Source organism: Saimiri boliviensis, chromosome 13, assembly GCF_048565385.1.
Source record: "Saimiri boliviensis isolate mSaiBol1 chromosome 13, mSaiBol1.pri, whole genome shotgun sequence".
Lineage (NCBI taxonomy): Eukaryota > Metazoa > Chordata > Mammalia > Primates > Cebidae > Saimiri > Saimiri boliviensis.
Window position 1 is genome coordinate 32,836,401 of NC_133461.1, and position 18,542 is coordinate 32,854,942.

General features: G+C 45.3%; 1 protein-coding gene across 12 annotated transcripts in view; it reads right to left on the minus strand.

The window, feature by feature from the left end:
• Window positions 1–15,626, minus strand: part of SLC14A1 (solute carrier family 14 member 1 (Kidd blood group)) — a 52,901-nt gene extending 37,275 nt beyond the window's left edge. For 8 of the 12 annotated variants that reach the window (XM_074383528.1, XM_074383531.1, XM_074383529.1 and 5 more), the window contains exons 1-3: window positions 15,463–15,626; window positions 4,225–4,288; window positions 2,526–2,683 (exon numbers count right to left, since the gene is read on the minus strand). The gene's annotated coding sequence lies outside the window, so the exon portion shown is untranslated. The remainder of the gene's footprint in view (window positions 1–2,525; window positions 2,684–4,224; window positions 4,289–15,462) is intronic. The other 4 variants (XM_074383540.1, XM_074383535.1, XM_074383527.1 and 1 more) reach the window with 2 other exon arrangements.
• Between the last annotated feature and the right edge of the window lie 2,916 nt (window positions 15,627–18,542).

Here is an 18,542-nt window from a genome sequence, read left to right on the forward strand (position 1 = left end):
TTGTTTACTGCTGTAGCCTCAGGTTCAGTGTCTGGCTCATAGACATTCACAATAGTTATTTGTTGAGTATGTGGATGAATAAATGGGTGAATGACTCTGACACTTGAAGACTAGAATGAGTTCCTGTGAGGTCCTGAGGTAGGGTGTGTGTGTCTCTAGGGTGGCGAGGAAGTGCTCTCAGAACAGGGCTCCTGAATTATGACTCGGACAGGTAGCCCAGGGTCAATGCTCTCGCCAGTGGGTTCACACACAGAGCTCATAGCTCCTGTGGAAGATAAACCAGCCTTATGCACCAAGCTCCCAGGATGCCAACCTTGCAGATCTACCCCGAGGAGAGAGGCTTTAGCTGGCTTCTAGGACTGCCCTGAACCTGGAGAGTGTGTCAAACCTCAGCTCCAGGTGCATAGATTGGCCAGTTCTGGGGACACCCGAGCCATTCCGAGGATGGCAAGCAGGAAGGAAGCCTGTATCTTCAGGACCCCTTTGGCGGGATCATTGTGGATGACACAAGACAATCCCAATCCCAGCTGGCAAACCCAGGAGGCTTGAGGTCCCTAAGGATCAGGTGTGGAATGGGACTGGTCCTCCTACCTTTACATCTTAGTCACAAGCTGTAAACTCATGATGCCTTGGCCAGTTCACCACCTTCCTATTTTCCAAACTCAGCACCTTCTCTCAGGCTGCTGGCCATGCCCTGACAGCTTCCTTCCAAGTGACTGCCATTTGTTCACCCCCAGTTTCCCATCCTACTGAGTTTCTGGGTAAGTCCTCAGGACTCCAGGGAATGGTGTGAGGTGTGAGATAGTTCTCACACCTGGGGCAGCAATAAGACACAGGGAGCATCGGTGAAAGTCAAAGCTGCAGAAGATCACTGGTGACATTGGGGCAGAATAATGCGTCTTCCTTAGCATACAAGAGGTTTGTAATATCATTAGCTAAAAGGGAACCCATTATGTGGTCTTCCAGAGAGGGACAGGATGCCTGTGTCAAGTTCAATCAAGAACTGCCATGTTTTAAGTCTCCCTTAAATGATACTACGTGATATGCCATTAAGTGTTAAACTGTGGGCAGACACGATTTAGGATGAAGAGAGTTTGGGTAATACCAGTGGTGTCTAGAGTGAGCAGAAGGAACTTAAGATACCGGCCTAATGAGGCCCTTAATATTTGAGCAGCATTTAGCAAAGGCAGGAAAAGAGAGAATAGTCTTTAGGGCAGAGACTTAAGTATAAGCTGAGGGAAGCATGGCTTGTTTTAGCGGCCGCAAGCAGCCTTGTGATCAGACTAGAAGGTGTGTGCTGAGTCATGGCCTGTGAATCTAGCCACCACTTATGTCCACAAGGAAAGCAGTGCTCCTTGATGTTTGCATAAGGCATCAGAACTGATAGCCTCCTCTGATACTCCCTTCCTCATGTGGTACTATATAATGACCAGGCATGGAGCCCCTACTGCCCCTACCAAAGGACTCAGCATCAAATAAAGTACAGTAAGAAAAATACTACATTATCAAAGACAAGATACAACTATGAACCCCTATGCCATTTAAAATAGCAAAATTACATTCTATGTTCTATAACATGGGCAATATGAACTAGAATGCATTGGGATTTCCTATAGAAAGTACACATTCAAATAATATCTATAATAAACTGTAAGCCAGCATTAAACACATAGCAGTTTGACTTGTCTTCTTAACACGTGGGAGAAATAAGCATCGTTTGCCTGCTCTCTATTTTCCATGCATTTCTATGATTCTTTGTAATGATGGAAGGTTTTAAAAACTTTCTACCGGTCTAAAACCTCCCTTGACCGGGCGTGGTGGCTCACATCTATAATCCCAGCACTTTGGGAGGCCAAGACAGGTGGATCATGTGAGGTCTGGAGTTTGAGACCAGCTTGGCCAACATGGTGAAACCCCATCTCTATTAAAAATACAAAAATTAGCCAGGCATGGTGGTGGGTGCCTGTTATCCCCCCTACTCACAGGACTGAGGTAGGAGAATTGTTTGAACCCAGGAGGCGGAGGTTGCAGTGAGCCAAGATTGTGCCATTGCACTCCAGCCTGGGTGACAAAGTGAGATTCCATCTCAAAAAATAAAAATAAATAAAAATAAAACCTCCCTAAATGCGGCAGATGCTTGATGATTGTAGCTAATGAAGACATTTCTCTTTCTGAGACACAGTTTTAAAAGCAGGGATGACTTGAAATTTCTCTGTATTACCTGCTCTTCTCCTGTCCAGTTACTATCCAAAGTTCTGCCTGCTTTCAGATCAAATAAAGAATACCAATAAATAAGAAGTGGTGGTTGCCACTTTAAGAAAGTTATGAAAACCTGCCAAGTCATTAGAATTTTTAAAAAGTTCTTTACAACTTGAGGCTTCTCTGAAAACAAGGGTGTTGGAACAAGTTCTCTGAGGCTTTGCCACCACTAACCCTCTCCAGCTAGTGGGAAGGCAATGTTCCTTACAGAATGGCTAACAAAGAAGACAGTTTTCCTGCCAAGCAAGCTGGTGTTGGAGACTTACTGGAAGAGAGATGATGGCATTGGAAAATGACATGTGGGAATTACGGAGTCCAAAGGAAAAATGAGGTCTTCTTGATCATTGACCGGTTTGCAGAGTGTTAAAAACCAGACAAACAGATACAGCTCTAAAGTAACTGGAGATCAGGAGTGACTGAAGTTCTGTGGACAGAAACATGAGGATAAAAGGACCATTTAGGGAGATTACCTGGGAGCAGTCCACGGGGTGGCCGTAGCCAGGGAGCCTGACTGTGAGCTCTCCTGAAGCAGGGCAGTACTGAGAGGGAAGGGCTGAAAATATGAGTTAATTCTGGAGGAAAAAGAAATAATTTAGGCATGGGGGTGATGGGAGGGTGAAGCAAAAATGGCATCAAGTGTTGGTGAGGAAGTGGAGTTGTCAAATCTCATACACGCTGCAGGTAGAAACGTACATTGATACGGCCACTTTAGAAACTGCTGGCACTGGCTGGGTGCGGTGGCTCACGCCTGAAATCCCAGCATTTTGGGAGGCTGAGGTGCTGAGGTCAGGTGTTTGAGACCAGCCTGGCCAACATGGTGAAACCCCACCTCTACTAAAAATAAAAGAAAAAGTAGCCAGGTGTGGTGATGGGCGTCTGTAATCCCAGTTACCTGGGAGGCTGAAGCAGGACAATCGCTTGAACCAGGGACGTGGAGGTTGCAGTGAGCCAAGATCATGCCAGTGCATTCCAGCCTGAGTGACAGAGTGAGATTCCATCTCAAAAAAAAAAAAAAAAAAAAGAAAGAAAAAAAAAAAAAAAAAAAAAAGCTGCTGGCCACATCTATGAGAGCAGATACGCATACTCCATGGCCCAGCAATTCCTTCCTGGGACTATACACAAAAGAAATGCATACATATGGTTACAAGAAAAGACATGAACTAACAAGTTTAATACAGCAGGACTCATCATAGCCCCCAAAGGGAAATAATCTGATTGCCATTATCAGTAGACTGGGTAAGTAATGCTGTAGTTGCACAGCAAGAGAATGGGTGGTCTACACCTCCATGCGATGGTATGGATGAATCTCACTATGTTGACCAAAAGAAGCCAGACATGGAAGAGAACAGACTGTATCATTTCATTTACACAAAGTTCAAAAACAGGCTAAGCAGACAGAAGTCAGGCCATTGGTCACTCATGGAAGGGGGCTCTGGGAGACTTCTGGGGTCCTGATAATGTTCTGTTGCTCGATCTGATTCTTGCTATGTGGGTGAGTCTGTACATGAAGGTTCATCAAGCTGTCTGCTTATGATGTGTGCACGTCAGTGTAAATCTATCACACCTTAATACAAATTTTAGAATGAAAATAGGAAGTGGAGCAGAGGCAAGCAGGAGTGCATTCTGTGAGAGTCTGAGGTGTCCAGACAGGCAAGTGGGCGTGGCCAGGGTGTAGCTGGAGATGTGGGATTCTGGTTTGGGTAAGAATCCAGGGCAGGAGACACTGAATTTGGGGATCATTTACACAGAAGTGACAGGGAAGATGACAGCATGGGCATAGGGGAGCAGTTAGAATCAACTAGAAGCAATTGAAACCAGCTAGAAGCAACTAGAACCAGTTAGCCATTAAAGGCAGGAGGCTGAGGAGTACCCAGGCCCATTCATCATAGGCATGTTCAGTACTTTCTCCCACTAGGTCCCTGCGCTTGGCTCTGCCAGCCGTGATTTCGGTCCTTCATGACTTACGTTTTGATGGGGTGCGGCAGGTTCTTCTTCATCGTTTCATGTGGCATCATCTTCTTTTTACAAGCTGAGGAAACAGAGGGTTGGTGAGGTGAGCTGTCCAGGGCTGGTGAGGGGTGGAGTGAGGGCACCTGTCCAGCCTCCCGTGCACTTCAGGGTATGCAGTGCCTCTGACCCTGCAGCTCTCAACAGCGGAGGGCAGCAAGGCCTGTGGGCAGGTCAGCTGGCCTCACAGAAGGGCCCTGAAGGTCAGCCGAGGGGGTGATGAGCAGCATGCTGCTCCGCACTCCTCCCTGAGTACAGGACCTCTCGAGATAAAGGAGGAATGTGTTGGAACCCATGTTCACACACAGCAGTGACACAGGCTTGTTTCCCCACTGCCTCATGTGAGCTGCTGGCCTTGTGCTTTTCCCATAAGCACATCACACCAGGAGATCAGGATGCCATTCCAAACCTCTATGTGCTGCTGGGGGCCAGGGTGATGTGTCAGTGACGGAGCCAGTACATTTTCTCTTAGAAAATCCCAGGGCAGTGGGGACTACCAAACATACCCACATGAAACATCAAGACATCCGCAGAAGAAATGAAGAAAAACTACACATCAAGATCTCACATGCACAAAGTCTCCTCAATCATCACACATAGAGGGGCAGGAAGGGTGAAGTAGCAGGTTGGGGACAGTGAGAGATTCCCTCCATCAAAGCTCCTCTACCTGTTTTCAGGACCCTCCCTCTGTAATGGGGCATGACTCCACCCCTCCATGCTTAACTGTCATTATTCTTCAATGAGATATTTCATGTGGGTGTCAGTTCTCAGATAAGGGAAGTGCCCGGGGACAAATTGTCCTTATTCCCATCCTGGGCCTTTGCCTGTGCTGTTCTAGGAAGATGCACTGGGGAGCCAAATGGGTTGAGATCCTGGTTTGGGGGCTTCTGAGCATTGTAATGTGTAGATTTGGGACAAGTCCTGTTACCTCTCTCTTTTCTTTAAAAGGGGGATGGCCCTATCAGTGAGATTGTGTACATGAAATCCTTAGTGCAGAGACCAGTACAGAGTTGGCAGGCAAGCAATCATAGTTGTTCTCTACCTCACTTCCCTTATCCCTTGCTTGGAATGTCCTGGTAGTTGATGTCATCTTGTTCATCAAACACCTCCAGTTGTTTTGAAACTGATCCAGTTGCCACACAGTTTTTTTTTTTTTTGTAAACATAGAAATGAACACTACTTGTCTTAAAAATTGAAACTTAATTTGTTTTATCTGAGTTCTTTTTTGAGGAAACGACCTTCAGGCCTTTCAAAAAAGTATCAAATAACTGAAACTCTGGACCAGATTGCTGCATCCAGACAATGAGATGCCAAATCCCTCATTCATCATCATTGCTTACCTGCCCCTCCCTACTTCCTGTTTTCTTACACATTGTTACATTTCTTTTCTGCTATGTAAACCCCTACTTTTAGTCAGTGAGGGAGATGGATTTGAGTCTGAGCTTCCATCTCCTTGGCTGCAGCACCTGGATTAAAGCCTTTTTCCTTGGCAACACTCATCACTTCAGTCATGGGCTTTCTGTGGGGTGATCAGTAGGATCTAGACTGAACTCCTGGCAGTTTTGGTAACAGTTTCACTCAGTTAAATAATGTACTTGCCTCTCCTGCACCTGGCTCAGCTTCAGGGCTCAGGTGTATTCACAGTGGGCCCCAGGTGACTTGAGGGCTTGGATTTTTCTTTGGAATAGAACACAGTGTCTCCAGACCCTTAGAGTGACTTCCTCAGTGGCATTTTCATTTCTGTAACTTCTAAAATGTCTTCAAAAAGCTAGTAACTACTTGCATATTTGAAATTTGATAACTTTTAATAAGTTTAAATAGTTAAAATGCATTTTTATGTACAATTGTTGAGGATCTTCCGGATACTGGTAATATTCTGTTTTTTTGACCTACATGCTGGTTACATTGGTGTGTTTATGGGAAATTTGTTGATTAAGTGGTACATTTATGATTTGCTCACTTTTCTGGATAGATGTTATATTTTAAGAAAAACATGAAAAACCAGAAAACTTGTTATGGTTTCTCTGAGCCCAGAGCACATCTTGCCCTGCTGCTCAGCCTCATAGTATGTGTGCAATCCTATAATGGAGTGACTGCTGGCTTGCCCTGAGAAGCATCCCTGTATTGCTTTGTTTCTCAAAGGGAATTGTTCCAGCTTTTGTTTATTTAGTATGATGTTGGCTGTGGGTTTGTCATAGATGGCTCTTATTATTTTGAGGTGTGTTTCTTCATTGCTTAGTTTATTGAGGGTTTTAAACATGAAAAGATAATGGATTTTATTGAAAGACGTCTGCATTTATTGAGATGATCATGTGTTTTTTGTTTTTACTTCTGTTTATGTGATGAATCACATTTATTGATTTGCCTATGTTGAACCAAACTTGCATCTCAGGGATAAAGCCTACTTGGTGGATTAGGCTTTCGATGTGCCACTGGCTTCAGTTTGCTAGTATTTTGATGAGTATTTTTGCATCTATGGTCATCAAAGATATTGGCTTGAAGTTCTTTTTGTTGTGTCTCTGCCATGTTTTGGTATCAGGATGATGCTGGCTCATTGAATGAGTTGTGGAGGAGTCCCTTCTCATTTTTTTTGGAGTAGTTTTAGTAGGAATGGTACCCCCTCTTTTTTTATACATCTGGTAGAATTCAGCAGTGAATCCCTCTGGTCCTTGGTCTTTTCTGGTTGATAGGCTTCTTATTACAGATTGAATTTCAGAACTTGCTGTTGCTATTGGTATCTTCAGAGATTTAGTTTCTTCCTGGTTCAATTTTAGGAGGTTGCATGTTTCCAGGGATTTATCTAGTTCTTCTACGTTTTCTAGTTTGTGTGCATAGAAATGTTCACAGTAGTGTTGGAGGGCTTTTTTTTTTTTTTTTTTTTTTTTTTTTGGCATTTCTCTGGGATCAATGGTAATCACCCTTTGTTATTTCTGATTGTGTTTATTTGGATCTCTTTTTTATTCACTTAGTCTATTAATCTTACTCATTCCGTAAATAACGAACTCCTGGTTTTGTTGACCTTTTGTATGGTTTTTCACATCTCAGTTTACTTCAGTTCAACTCTGATTTTAATTATTTATTGTCTTCTGTAACTTTGGGGTTGGTTTGCTTTTTTTTCTCTAGTTCTTCTATATGTGAATTAGGTTAATTTGAGAGATCTTTCTTTTTGATGTAGAATAGTGCTATAGAACTCCCTCTTAACACTGCTTTAGGTGTGTCCCAGAAATTCTGGTATGTACTGTCTTTGTTCTCATTAGTTTCAAATAATTTCTTGATTTCTGCCTCAATTTCATTGTGTACTTTAAAGTCATTTAGGAACAGGTTGTTTAATTTTCTTATATGGTTTTGAGCAATCATCTCCTCCTCCTCCTCCTCCTCCTCCTCCTCCTCCTCCTCCTCCTCCTCTCCTTCCTCTTCTTCTTTCCTCTTTTTTCTTTTCTTCTTCTTCCTCCTCTTCTTCCTCTTTTTCCTCCTCTTTTTCCTTCTTCCTCCTCCTTCTTCTTTCTTTCTCTCTCTCTCTCTTTCTTTCTTTCTTTCTTCTTGTCTTGTCTTGTCTTGTCTTGGCCTTGTCTTGGCCCGGCCCGGCCCGGCCCCGGCCCTGCCCTGCCCCTGCCCTGCCCCTGCCCCTGCCCCTGCCCCTGCCCCTGCCCTTGCCTCTGCCCTTGCCCTGCCCCAGCCCATGTCTTGCCCTGTCCTGTGTCTTGTCTTTCTGTCTGTCTCTGTCACCCAGGCTGGAGTGCAGTCCATGATCACAGCTCACTGCAACCTCTGCCTCCTGGGTTCAAGTGATTCGCCTGCTTCAGCCTCCTGAGTAGCTGAGACTACAGGCATGTGCCACCACACCCAGCTAATTTTTGTATTTTTAGTAGAGGCAGGGTTTTACCATGCTGACCAGGCTGGTATCAAACTCCTGACCTTAAGTGATCCTCCTGCCTCAGCCTCCCAAAGTGCTGGGATTACACCTGTGAGCCACCACACCTGGCCCCTTAGTATTGATTTCTATTTTATTGCTCTGTGATCTGTGAATGTGTGTGGCATGATTTTTGATTTTTTGAATTTGATAATATTGTTTCATGGTTGGTTGTGTAATTGATTTTAGAATATGTGCCATGTGCAGATGATAAGAATGTATATTCTGTTTTTGAGTGGAGAGTTCTGTAGGTGTCTGTTAGGCCCATTTGGTCAAGTGTTAAGATCAGGTCCTGAATGAGGTCTTTGTTTGTTTTCTGCCTTGATGATATGTTAAATACTTTCAGTGGGGTGTTGAAGTCTCTCACTATTATTGTGTAGTTATCTAAGTCTCTTCATAGGTCTCTGAAAACTTGCTTCCTGAATCCAGGTGCTCTTGTGTTGGGTGCATACCTATTTAGGATAGTTAGGTCTTCTTGTTGAATTGAACCATTTACTATCATGTAATTCATTCTTTGTCTTTTAAAAATTATTTTTGGTTTTAAGCCTATTTTATCTGAAATTAAAATAGCAACCTCTGCTTTTTTTCTGTTTACTGTTTGTTTGGCAGATTTGTCTCCATCCCTTTACTTTGAGCTTACGAATGCCATTGCATGTGAGACGGGTCCCTTGAAGACAGCATGTATTTGGATCTTTCTTCTTCATCCAGCTTGCCACTTTATGCCTTTTAACTGGGACAGTTAGCCTGTTTTCATTCAAGATTGATATTGATATGTGTGGATTTGATCCTGGCATTCTGTTGTTAGCTGGTTATTATGCAGACTTGATTGTGTGATTGCTTTATGGTGTTAATGGTCTGTGTACCTAAGTGTGTTTTTGTGGTTGTCAGTAATGGCCTTTCTTTAAGGTAGGTCTGGTGGTAATGAATTCCAAGAGCACTTCCCTATCTAAAAAGGATCTTATTTTTTCCATTGCTTATGAAGTTTAGTTAGACTGCATATGAAATTCTGGATTGGAATTTATTTTCTTTAAGAATGCTGAATATAGGCTCCCCAGTCTCTTCTTGCTTGTAGAGTTTCTGCTGAAAGATCTACTGTGAGCCTAATGGGATTCCCTTTGTAGGTGACCTGCCCCTTCCTTCTAGCTGCCTTTAACATTTTGTTTTTTATTTTGACCTTGAAGAATCTGATGACTATGTATCTTGGGAATGATTATCTTGTATAGCATCTTGCAAGGGTTATCTGCATTTCCTAAATTTCAATGTTGGCTTCTCTAGTTAGATTGGGGAAATTTTCATGGATGATATCCTCAGATGTTTTCCAAGTTGCTTTCTCTCTGTCTCTCCAGTAAGTTGTAGATTTGGTCTCTTCACATAATCCCATATTTCTCAGAGGTTTTGCTTATTTTATTTTTATTTTTTTTTGTGTCTAAGTTATTTTGTAGAACTAGCCTTCAAACTCTGAGGTTCTTTCCTTAGCTTGGTTGATTCTGCTATTAATATTTGTGATTATATTATGAAATTCTTGAAGTGAGTTTTTCATGTCCATCAGATCAATTTGGTTCTTTCTCAAAATGCCATTTCCTATGTTATCTCCTGTATTGTTTTATTACATTCCGTAGATTCCTTGGATTGGGTTTCAACTTTCTCCTGGTTGTCAATCATCTCTCTTCCTATCCATAATCTGAATACTTTTTTCTGTCATTTCAGTGATTTCAGCCCAGTTAGGGACCATTGCTGGGGAACTTGTGTGGTCATTTGGAGGTAAAAAGACATTCTGGTGTTTTGAGTTGCCAGAGTTCTTGTGCTGATTCCTCTTCATCTGTGTGGGCTGATGTTCCCTCAGTCTCTGAAGTTGCTATCCTTTCAATGTGGTTTTTTTTTTTTTTTCTTTTCTCTTCTTTGATGCCATTGGGACTTTGTTTTGATGCCGTTGGGATTTTGTTTTGGTATAAGATAGGTTTAGTTGACTGGGTTTGTTTCTGGAAGATTTTAGGGGCCAAGGCTCAGCTCAACACTCCTGGTGGACTCTAACTCTGGGGAGCTGGTACCGGGACTCCAGCTTTGTTATCTGGCCCCCTGACCTGGGAACCTGCTGCAACAGAGGGCCAAGGTGTTCTTAGTCCACTGGCCACACCCTTCGATGGGTGGAGCTAGACAAAGTTCTTTGCGGCGGTGGCAGCAGGAGCTGTGCTCACTCACATGTTCTAGCACCTGTGGCAGCACAGCAGGGTGCTTATGACTTGGCAGGGGTGGGGTGCCAGGGGAAGTAGAGCTGCTGCATTCCTGTGTGTGCTTGTACCAGTGTCCATGCTTACGCTTGCACCAGTGGTGGCGGGGGCAGGGTGCTGGTGGTTGCTGGGCTGCTGACTTTCGTGGGTACATTTGCCTGTTACCTCATTTAACTGTCAAAAGAACTACAGTAACAGGCTAACAAGTTAGTTCCTTGTTAGGATGAGAAATTTGGGCTCAGAGGCATTAAACAAATTTCCAGACCCCACAGTGAGTGAGTTTCTTAGCAGCTGTGCACTCTCTTGAGATCCAGTGTCTCTCTGAGAATCAGTGAGGCCTGGGGTGGTGGGGGGGCGGTGCGGGGGACACAGGTCTAAGCCTGGAAGCTAGATGCCTGCAATAGAATGCAAAAACCTGGAACGCAAAAGGAGGGCAAGGAGCAAATGGAGCCTCTGTGGCTTTTGGAGGGGCTCTGGCGCCCTCTGCTGACGGTGTGAAGGTTTCATAAGTCAAGAAGTGTGCAGTGTGTCCAAGTCCATTGATTATACGGGAGGGATGTGTCAATATGCAAAAGGACACAGAAGGTGGGCGGTGGAGATGAGGAAGGGAAGGGACAAAGGCACAGAAAGAGCCATCGTGGTCCTAGGTACATGTCAGCCTCTGTCCCCTGTCTCTTTGCAGACAACTGGGTTCACTTTCTCTTAAGGAAAAACATGCTTTTCAAACTTCGAGGTACACAGGAATCACCAAGGATCCTGCAGGGGGTGGGGGGAGCGTGCAGTCTGGGCTCCAGCCCCACCCAGTGTTTCTGATTATTAGGTCTGATGGGGCCTTAGGGATCTGCACTTTTTAACTACACCCAAGTGATTCTGATTCAGGTGGTTCTTGGACCACACTTTCAAAAAGCAAAACAAAACAAAAACAGTCCTTAATATTTAACTTGTAAAAAACTGACACTTCAGAAACAAACTAAAATTGTGGCTCCTACATTCACTTGCTAGAAAAACCCAGAGAAATTCATACGTCATGGTATTATTTCTGCTCTGACCTGGTTAAAGATAAAAGCTACAATTCTACAAAACACACAAACCCCAGCCATCCAGTTGGCCCAACTCTCCAAGATGAAATTAGAACAATCCAATAGCATTCAAGTCAGTAGTCTATTCCTGCAAAAGAGTGATTCCAAAACTTGGGGTGTTTGGAAGTGTACTCAAGATGTTAATATGTGGACACACACACACGCGCGCACACACACACACACACACACACAGCGTTCTCTGATAAAAGAAGGATGAGTGATTCATTGAAAGCACACTAGCATTCAAGTCTCTGAGAAGCCAATGGTAACAAATGATGTTTAACTTCATTTGGCTGAAGGTACCTGGATCTCGTGGGATCATGTGACTTTTTCATATTTTTAATTTTTTCCTTTGGATATGTATTTATTAAGATCCATGACTGATGAGTTATGGAAATTCTACCTTAGAGTAAGAGGAATGTAAATTAAAGGTTTTTTTTTTTTTTTTGGATTCTGAAAAAAATCCCACATGCAAAAAGAATAGTCTTTTCAATAAACAGCACTGGGACAACTGAATATTCACTTGCAAAAGACTGAGGACTCTACTACTGTATACAAAAATTAACTCAAAGTGGATCAAAGATCTCAATGTAAGCACTAAAGCTATGAAACTTTCAGGAGAAGAGTTCCGTCTCCTCCCTAGCCTGAGCCCTTAACACTCGGACAGTTTCCCTCTCTCCGTGGAAGCCGTTCAGCACCTTTTATTCTCCTCAGAGAACAGCCTCAGAACCAGGAGTTCAAATAGTAACTGAATCAAACAGCAAGGCTATCTTGTGCTCAGTGGTGTGTTTGGGCTCCAAAGTATGTTGTGTTTAAGTAATTATAAGATGAAGTCGTTGACCTCAGAGTTTCCCACCTTGCTGAGCAAATAAGACCCTCCACCCAGATGACAAGTGATACTAGATACCGTAAAATTAAATGTTGAATTATGTGGTCAATATTAAATTTTATGTGAAAACTATAGTTTTCTTAAAGAATACAGAAGCTACTAAGACATTCATGAGGGAGGTAAATTGAATTTTTTGCGGTGTGAAAGGCACAAACCATTTATATGTCCCTCAAGTTATCCCAAATCATATTTCCATTCTTTCCCCCACGAGTGTGAACAGTAACAGTGGTGCCCATGAGCTCCTCTCTGGGCCCTTCGGGCCACTGCTGTGATGGTGATGAGGGAGGGTGGGCATGGGCCGCAGAGACCATGGACCCAGCCGCAGGTCTGCTGCTGCTTTTGGCAGACGGTAGCCACTTGGCTTGACCCCACCCCCCACAACCCCAGTCCCCATCAGGAACTTTCTAGGACAAGGCCTTACAATTACTGGATTTGCAGACTGCACACTGACCTGTGGCCACTCATGCAATTATGTCCTGGGCTTCTATGTGAATTCGACTCACATCCCTGTGCTGAGGCCCCCTCTCTCTACCCACCTCCTTCATTTCTTCAGACAGCCAGGAGCATCAGCCTTCTTAAGTCACTTGTGACGCATGTAAAAATGCAGACACCCCGTCACCTACTGAATTCCAGTATCTTGGGGTTCGGGGGAGGTGCTAGAACCTGCATTTTTATTAAACATTACTTTGCTTAGTATATACCTTCTGGAACCCCAGGCTTACAGGGATGTTGAATTAGGGGTTCATCTGTCAGTTAATGTGTATCAAGCGTTTACCATGTGCCAGGCCTGTAGATGGGGGCCATGGAGATACATAATCTGGCCCCTCAGAGGTTATAACGTGGTGGGGAAGATGGGTTACTGAACAAGTTGTAGTGTGATGTGTTGGGCAGGAAGCCAAGTCATGGTGGTGCTCCCCGCTCACACACGCTCGCGATTGGGTAAAATCCAGCTAAACGTCGATTCAAAGAACACTTGAGGGAGTGTGTAGGGATCAAGAAAAGGCTGGCTGCTGTTTCTGCCTTTCTCCAGCAGGACGTTTCACGATCTGATTATGAGTAGGGTCTGTCTGGGTCTTTCATTTGCTCCAGCTGGAAAATCCATAAATAGTTTGGTTGCTGAGTGTCTTGCCAGTTTGTTCCAGTCCCTGTGCGGTGGAGCCTGGGTGTGCTAGGTCTTCAGAGTGGAGGGTGCCACCTGTCTCTGCATTTCCTTTGCTCCCTGGGGTGCTTGTCAAGTGAGTATCCCACAAGTGAGGCTCTGGGTATATTGGGGTGTTGTGTTGCTGTCTCATGCCGTCATGGGTGAGGAAGGAGTTTGAAAGCAGAGAACTAGCCCAGGGGGACATTCCGTGCAGCCATGGGAGAGCAAGCTCTAGTTGCCACCAAGAGCTCCGTGCAGGACCAGCTAAGAAATTCATGGGGCCCAGTACAAAATGTAAATATGGGTCCACTTGTTCGAAAGCGATTAAGATCTGAAAGACACTGATGGGAGGACAGATGACAACAGAGAAGGCAAAGCCTCTGTTTTGCTGGACATAACTTAGAGGACCTGCTTTAGCATAACAGTGTCTGTTACTCACTCACTCATTCACTCCACTGGGGAGAGAGGTCCCAGATAGGGGAAGGTACAAAAGCCATCCCTGTTCACAAGGAGCTCACAGTCTGTTTATGTTGAGAACCTGGGATTAAGGCCAAGGAGCCTGGGTGGGGCCTGGGAGAACAGGAATTCAGCCCCTGAACGTGGCTTGTGGCCCAGGAATGGTGGTGGGTGCTTCAGCCACAGCCCAGCATCCCTGTCCTGCCCTCTAGATTGTCACTTTAATCTTGTGTCCTGAGCTCTCCATCTTGCTGTACGCTAGGGTTGCTGGAAACTAGATGGGTATCAGTGTCTCTCTGGAAGCTTAAAAACAGGAACTAGGCCAGGCGTGGTGGCTCATGCCTGTAATCAGCACTTTGGGAGACCAAGGCAGGTGGATCACAAGTTCAAGAGATCGAGACCATCCTGGACAACATGGTGAAACCCCATCTCTACTAAAAATACAAAAGTTAGCCGGGTGTTTGGCACATGCCTGTAGTCCTAGCTACTCGGGAGGCTGAGGCGGAAGAATCGCTTGAACCCAGGAGGCAGAGGTTGCAGTGAGCCAAGACTGTGCCACTGTGCTCCAGCCTGGCAACAGAGCAAGACTCGGTCTCAAAACAATAACAACAACAACAACAACAACAACAACAACAACAAACCACCGAGAACTACACACAGATGAGCAGAATAGGATTTACAGGTCTCTAGAGGGGCCAAGAGCACAGCTTACATTTGTCCAGATCCAGTGGTTAAGAACTGCATGGTTACAGGCCTCCTCTGAACCCAGCGACAGAGACAATCTCTGCTTGACAAAATCATGCTTCCTGGGGTTCCTCCCACTTCAGAGCTCTCTAGAGAATCTTCTCCCTACAGCACTGCACAGCACCAAGCACTTCCCTTACCTTCTACCGAGGGGGCCCCCTGGGGAGCTTTGGAAACCACCGAGGCCTGGGTTGCCCCTAACATTCTGATAGAGCTGGTCTGGGCTGTTGCCTGGACACCAGGGTTTGTAATGCCCTGCCGCCCGACTGGCCCATTCCCCCACCCTGTGACACATCTTGCAACTACTGTTCAGGCCGTGCTGTGAGTGACAGGTGGATTCTAGTGACCCAGACTGACCCCACAAGAAGCAAGCACTGGGGAAAGGAGAGAGAGGCACCCCATTCCTGTCCCAGCTCCAGCCCTGGCCCCACCAGGCAGTTCACAGAGGGGTGGAGCGTCACCCCACCACCGAAACGGTTGTTATTTTTGCCCTCTTCCTGTTACAGTACCAGCACGCCGCCAGCACCTGCGGGCTACGTGGCCCCATGTTCTGCTTTTCTCCACCTCCGTAACCCCTGACAGCAGATGTCTGCCTGTGCAGGGTTCCCTGCATGCCTGTCTCAGTGGAGCTGCTTTTCTATGCCCACCACCCAACCACTGGCTTGCCCTCTTGCAACAGCTGCTGCCATCACCATTTCCCCCAACTTCCACCTTCTGCCCATTCCAGGGCAACCCTTACTCCATCCTACCTGCTCATAGGGCACAGCCGCGGCATCTCACCTGGGGCCACGCCCCTGACCTCTAGCCAGCTCTAGCCAGTATGGTCGGAGGGGCTCCGGACAACCCTCGGCTCCACTTTTCTAGGGCCAAGTTGCTCACTCAGCAGGCTTCTAGGGCCAAAGCGAAACCTTGCTTTTGTGCTCAGCCTACTGAGCCGGATGTTTCTGGTTCGTGGTTTTATTTATCTAGTCTTCCTTGGGGTGCAGGGCTGGCCCCCAGCAGTGAGAAAGAGACAAAGTTCTCTTCGGAGGATTCTCTGTGCTGTCTGTGCTCCTTCTGCCTCAGTGCCCAGTGCTTCTTGCTGCATCCCATCCCAGGTCTACTACCCCTTATCCGAACCCATCTGGGGACTGAGGATGGGGACTGGGGGTTAACGGAGGGTTGAGGAGTGACTCAAATTGGAAACAGTTGGGGTTCAAGAAATAGGCAGCACAGTTGTTTTTCTGTCCTGGTTGCATGTTAGAATCACCCCAGGAACTTTAAAAAAATGACCTGTGCCCAGACCCTTTGCTGGCCTAATTGGCCTGATGTAGGGCCTGGGCATCAGAATCAGAGGATCGTAATCTAGCCAAGAGTTAAGAATCTGTGCCATGATCTCTGGACCTGGATCCAGCTGCACTGAGTTTGTTAGAAGCTCAGATTTTTGGTACCACCTAGATCTAGTGAATCTGAATGTCTGAGGTTGAGGCCCAGGGATGTGTGTTTCAATAAGCCTTGCAGGTGATTCTCAGATGCACAACCAGTTCTTCTGTTCTTAGAATTGCAACCAGTGCATTACAATATGCAATGAAAGGGAAATAAACGAGTGGAGGCAGCATCCTATTTCTATCTCCTGGCTCTCAAAGTATGGGCCCCCAGACCACAGCATCAGTATCTGCAGAGAACTTGTTAGAAAAGGAAATTCTCAAGCCCTGCCTCAAGTCTGCTGACTGACACTCTTGGAATAGGGCCCACTAACCTGTGTTAAATCAGGTCTCTAGGTGATTCTGATACATGCTCAAGTTTGAGAAATCTACTATCTACCTGTGCCTCATCTGAGACTGTTAACGTAGTTTAAGGATCTGAATCATAAAGGCTCTGTAACGGAAGGATGATTGCAGAAGACCATTTGCAAAAGAGGCTTGAAGTTATTTCTCATAAAATGATGGAATGCTGAGGGCTAGATGCTGTGCACCACTCTGGAAAGTTCTTCCTCTGAACCCTACACACGTGTTTTGGGCGAAGGCTACAGGCAGTAAGTTTTGGAGGCAAGTCTGTCGGCCTACTTGAGATCCTGTGTGTCTAAGACATTGTTGTGTGCATGAAACAGTTTTCCAATTCCAGCCAATAGGGAGAGTCTATTCTCTCTACAGAGTCCATTCTGCAGGGAAAATAGAAAAGCAGCTCCATTGAGACAGAGGGGTAGGAGGGTGTTTCAGTCAATTACTCAGTCACTATTTCTCAGGGCCATTATGTGCCATCAATGGGCTACTTCAGTGAAGGAAAAAAACTGTACATGTATGTGTGTACATATGTGTAGATATATGTAGCACACACACTGCCCCAACCAGTTAAAAAATTTTCCTGACAGTTGAGTTAATCGTGTTTTAGTCTCTGGCATATCTTCATGGTCCCATACAAGGCCCCCCTCTGGGATATATAGGTGTGTATGTCCTTTTATTTTTATAACTGCCCCCTTTTCCCTCTCACACTCCTGTATACCTTTGTGTGTATGCTTGTAAAATATGTGTTGGTGTCTTATGTGCATGCCCAGATTTGTAGAGTTTGCTGATTTCTGTGATGTAAAGACTCCCACCATGGCCCGTTTCAAGCTATCAATGTGATGTCACTGAATGGCATGGGGAGGAATGTGCCCACTTGCACAGTGGGCTCTCAGGAGCCGGCGGAGCCAGCTTAGCTCTCCCTGTTGGTGCTTAATTGAAGTGCTAGGCTAGGCTGGCTACTTTGGCATGCTATAGACCTTGCATGTTTTCCCAGGGCAAATTCTTCTACCCCATCTATTTCTACTTTGCTTGGGCCAACTCAGCTTGCTTTATAGGCCAGGATATTGAAATACTTTGAACAGCTGAAGGGTTTTATTAGTGGTCAATAACCAGAACAGCATGCACGTGAAGGGTTTCCTGCTCTTAATAAAACCGGGTTATAACACTTTGGTGGAAAATGCATGAAAACTGGTCCTTTAATAGTTATCATCACTTGGAAGTTCTGGGGCAACTGAGTGAGCTGTGAGCATAAACAGCCTTCTGGTGAAATTCCTGGATGCTTAATCCTCAGAGAGCACTAATTCCATGGTCATTAAAATACAGCCTGAGACCTTCTTGGCCTTGAGGTGTGATTGCAAACTCAGAGGTAGCCTCGGGAGTGTGACTCGTTTGCTTTTTCTATGTGGAGGATTTGTTTCTACCCTTAACTGCTGCATTTTCCTGGAGAAGTCCTATAGGCTAGATATGATGTGGAAGAGAAATATGCAGCCCAGTGCTCTCGGGCTGCTCAAAGATGGCCAGAATCTTGGGGGCAGATTGAGAAAAGGTAAACATAGAAATTAACTTCTTCTAAGTGATGGATTTGCCAAAATGTAATTCTTTCCTTAAAGCTATGGTTATAGAGAGTCTGTCCCTCCTCTCCTCCCCCATTCCCTCTTGTGTCCTTATCCCCATGCCACTAAACTGGGAATGCATGCATGCTGGGGGGTGGTGGGAGGCCCTGCTGTAGCAAAGGGGTTCATTCCATTCTGGAGAAGGGGCGGGAAGGCCAGGCCACATGGAGTTCCACAAAGAAGGTTTGTGGCTTAGGAGCTTGAAGCTATAACCAGAGTGACTGAGGAAGAGTTACTGGCCACTCCAGACTGGCTTGATTTGTAGTTTGGGGGCACAAAGCTAAAAGACTCTGCCCTAAAAATTGAGGTGGGTTATGAACAATCTGTGCTTCAACTCAAACAGAAAACCATGTCCAAGGTCATTTCTGTATAATTCCCTCCATAAGGAAATCAAACCCTGTTGTGGATTTTTAGCCCATCCTTGTCTCTTTTCAGGCACATGCTTGACCATGG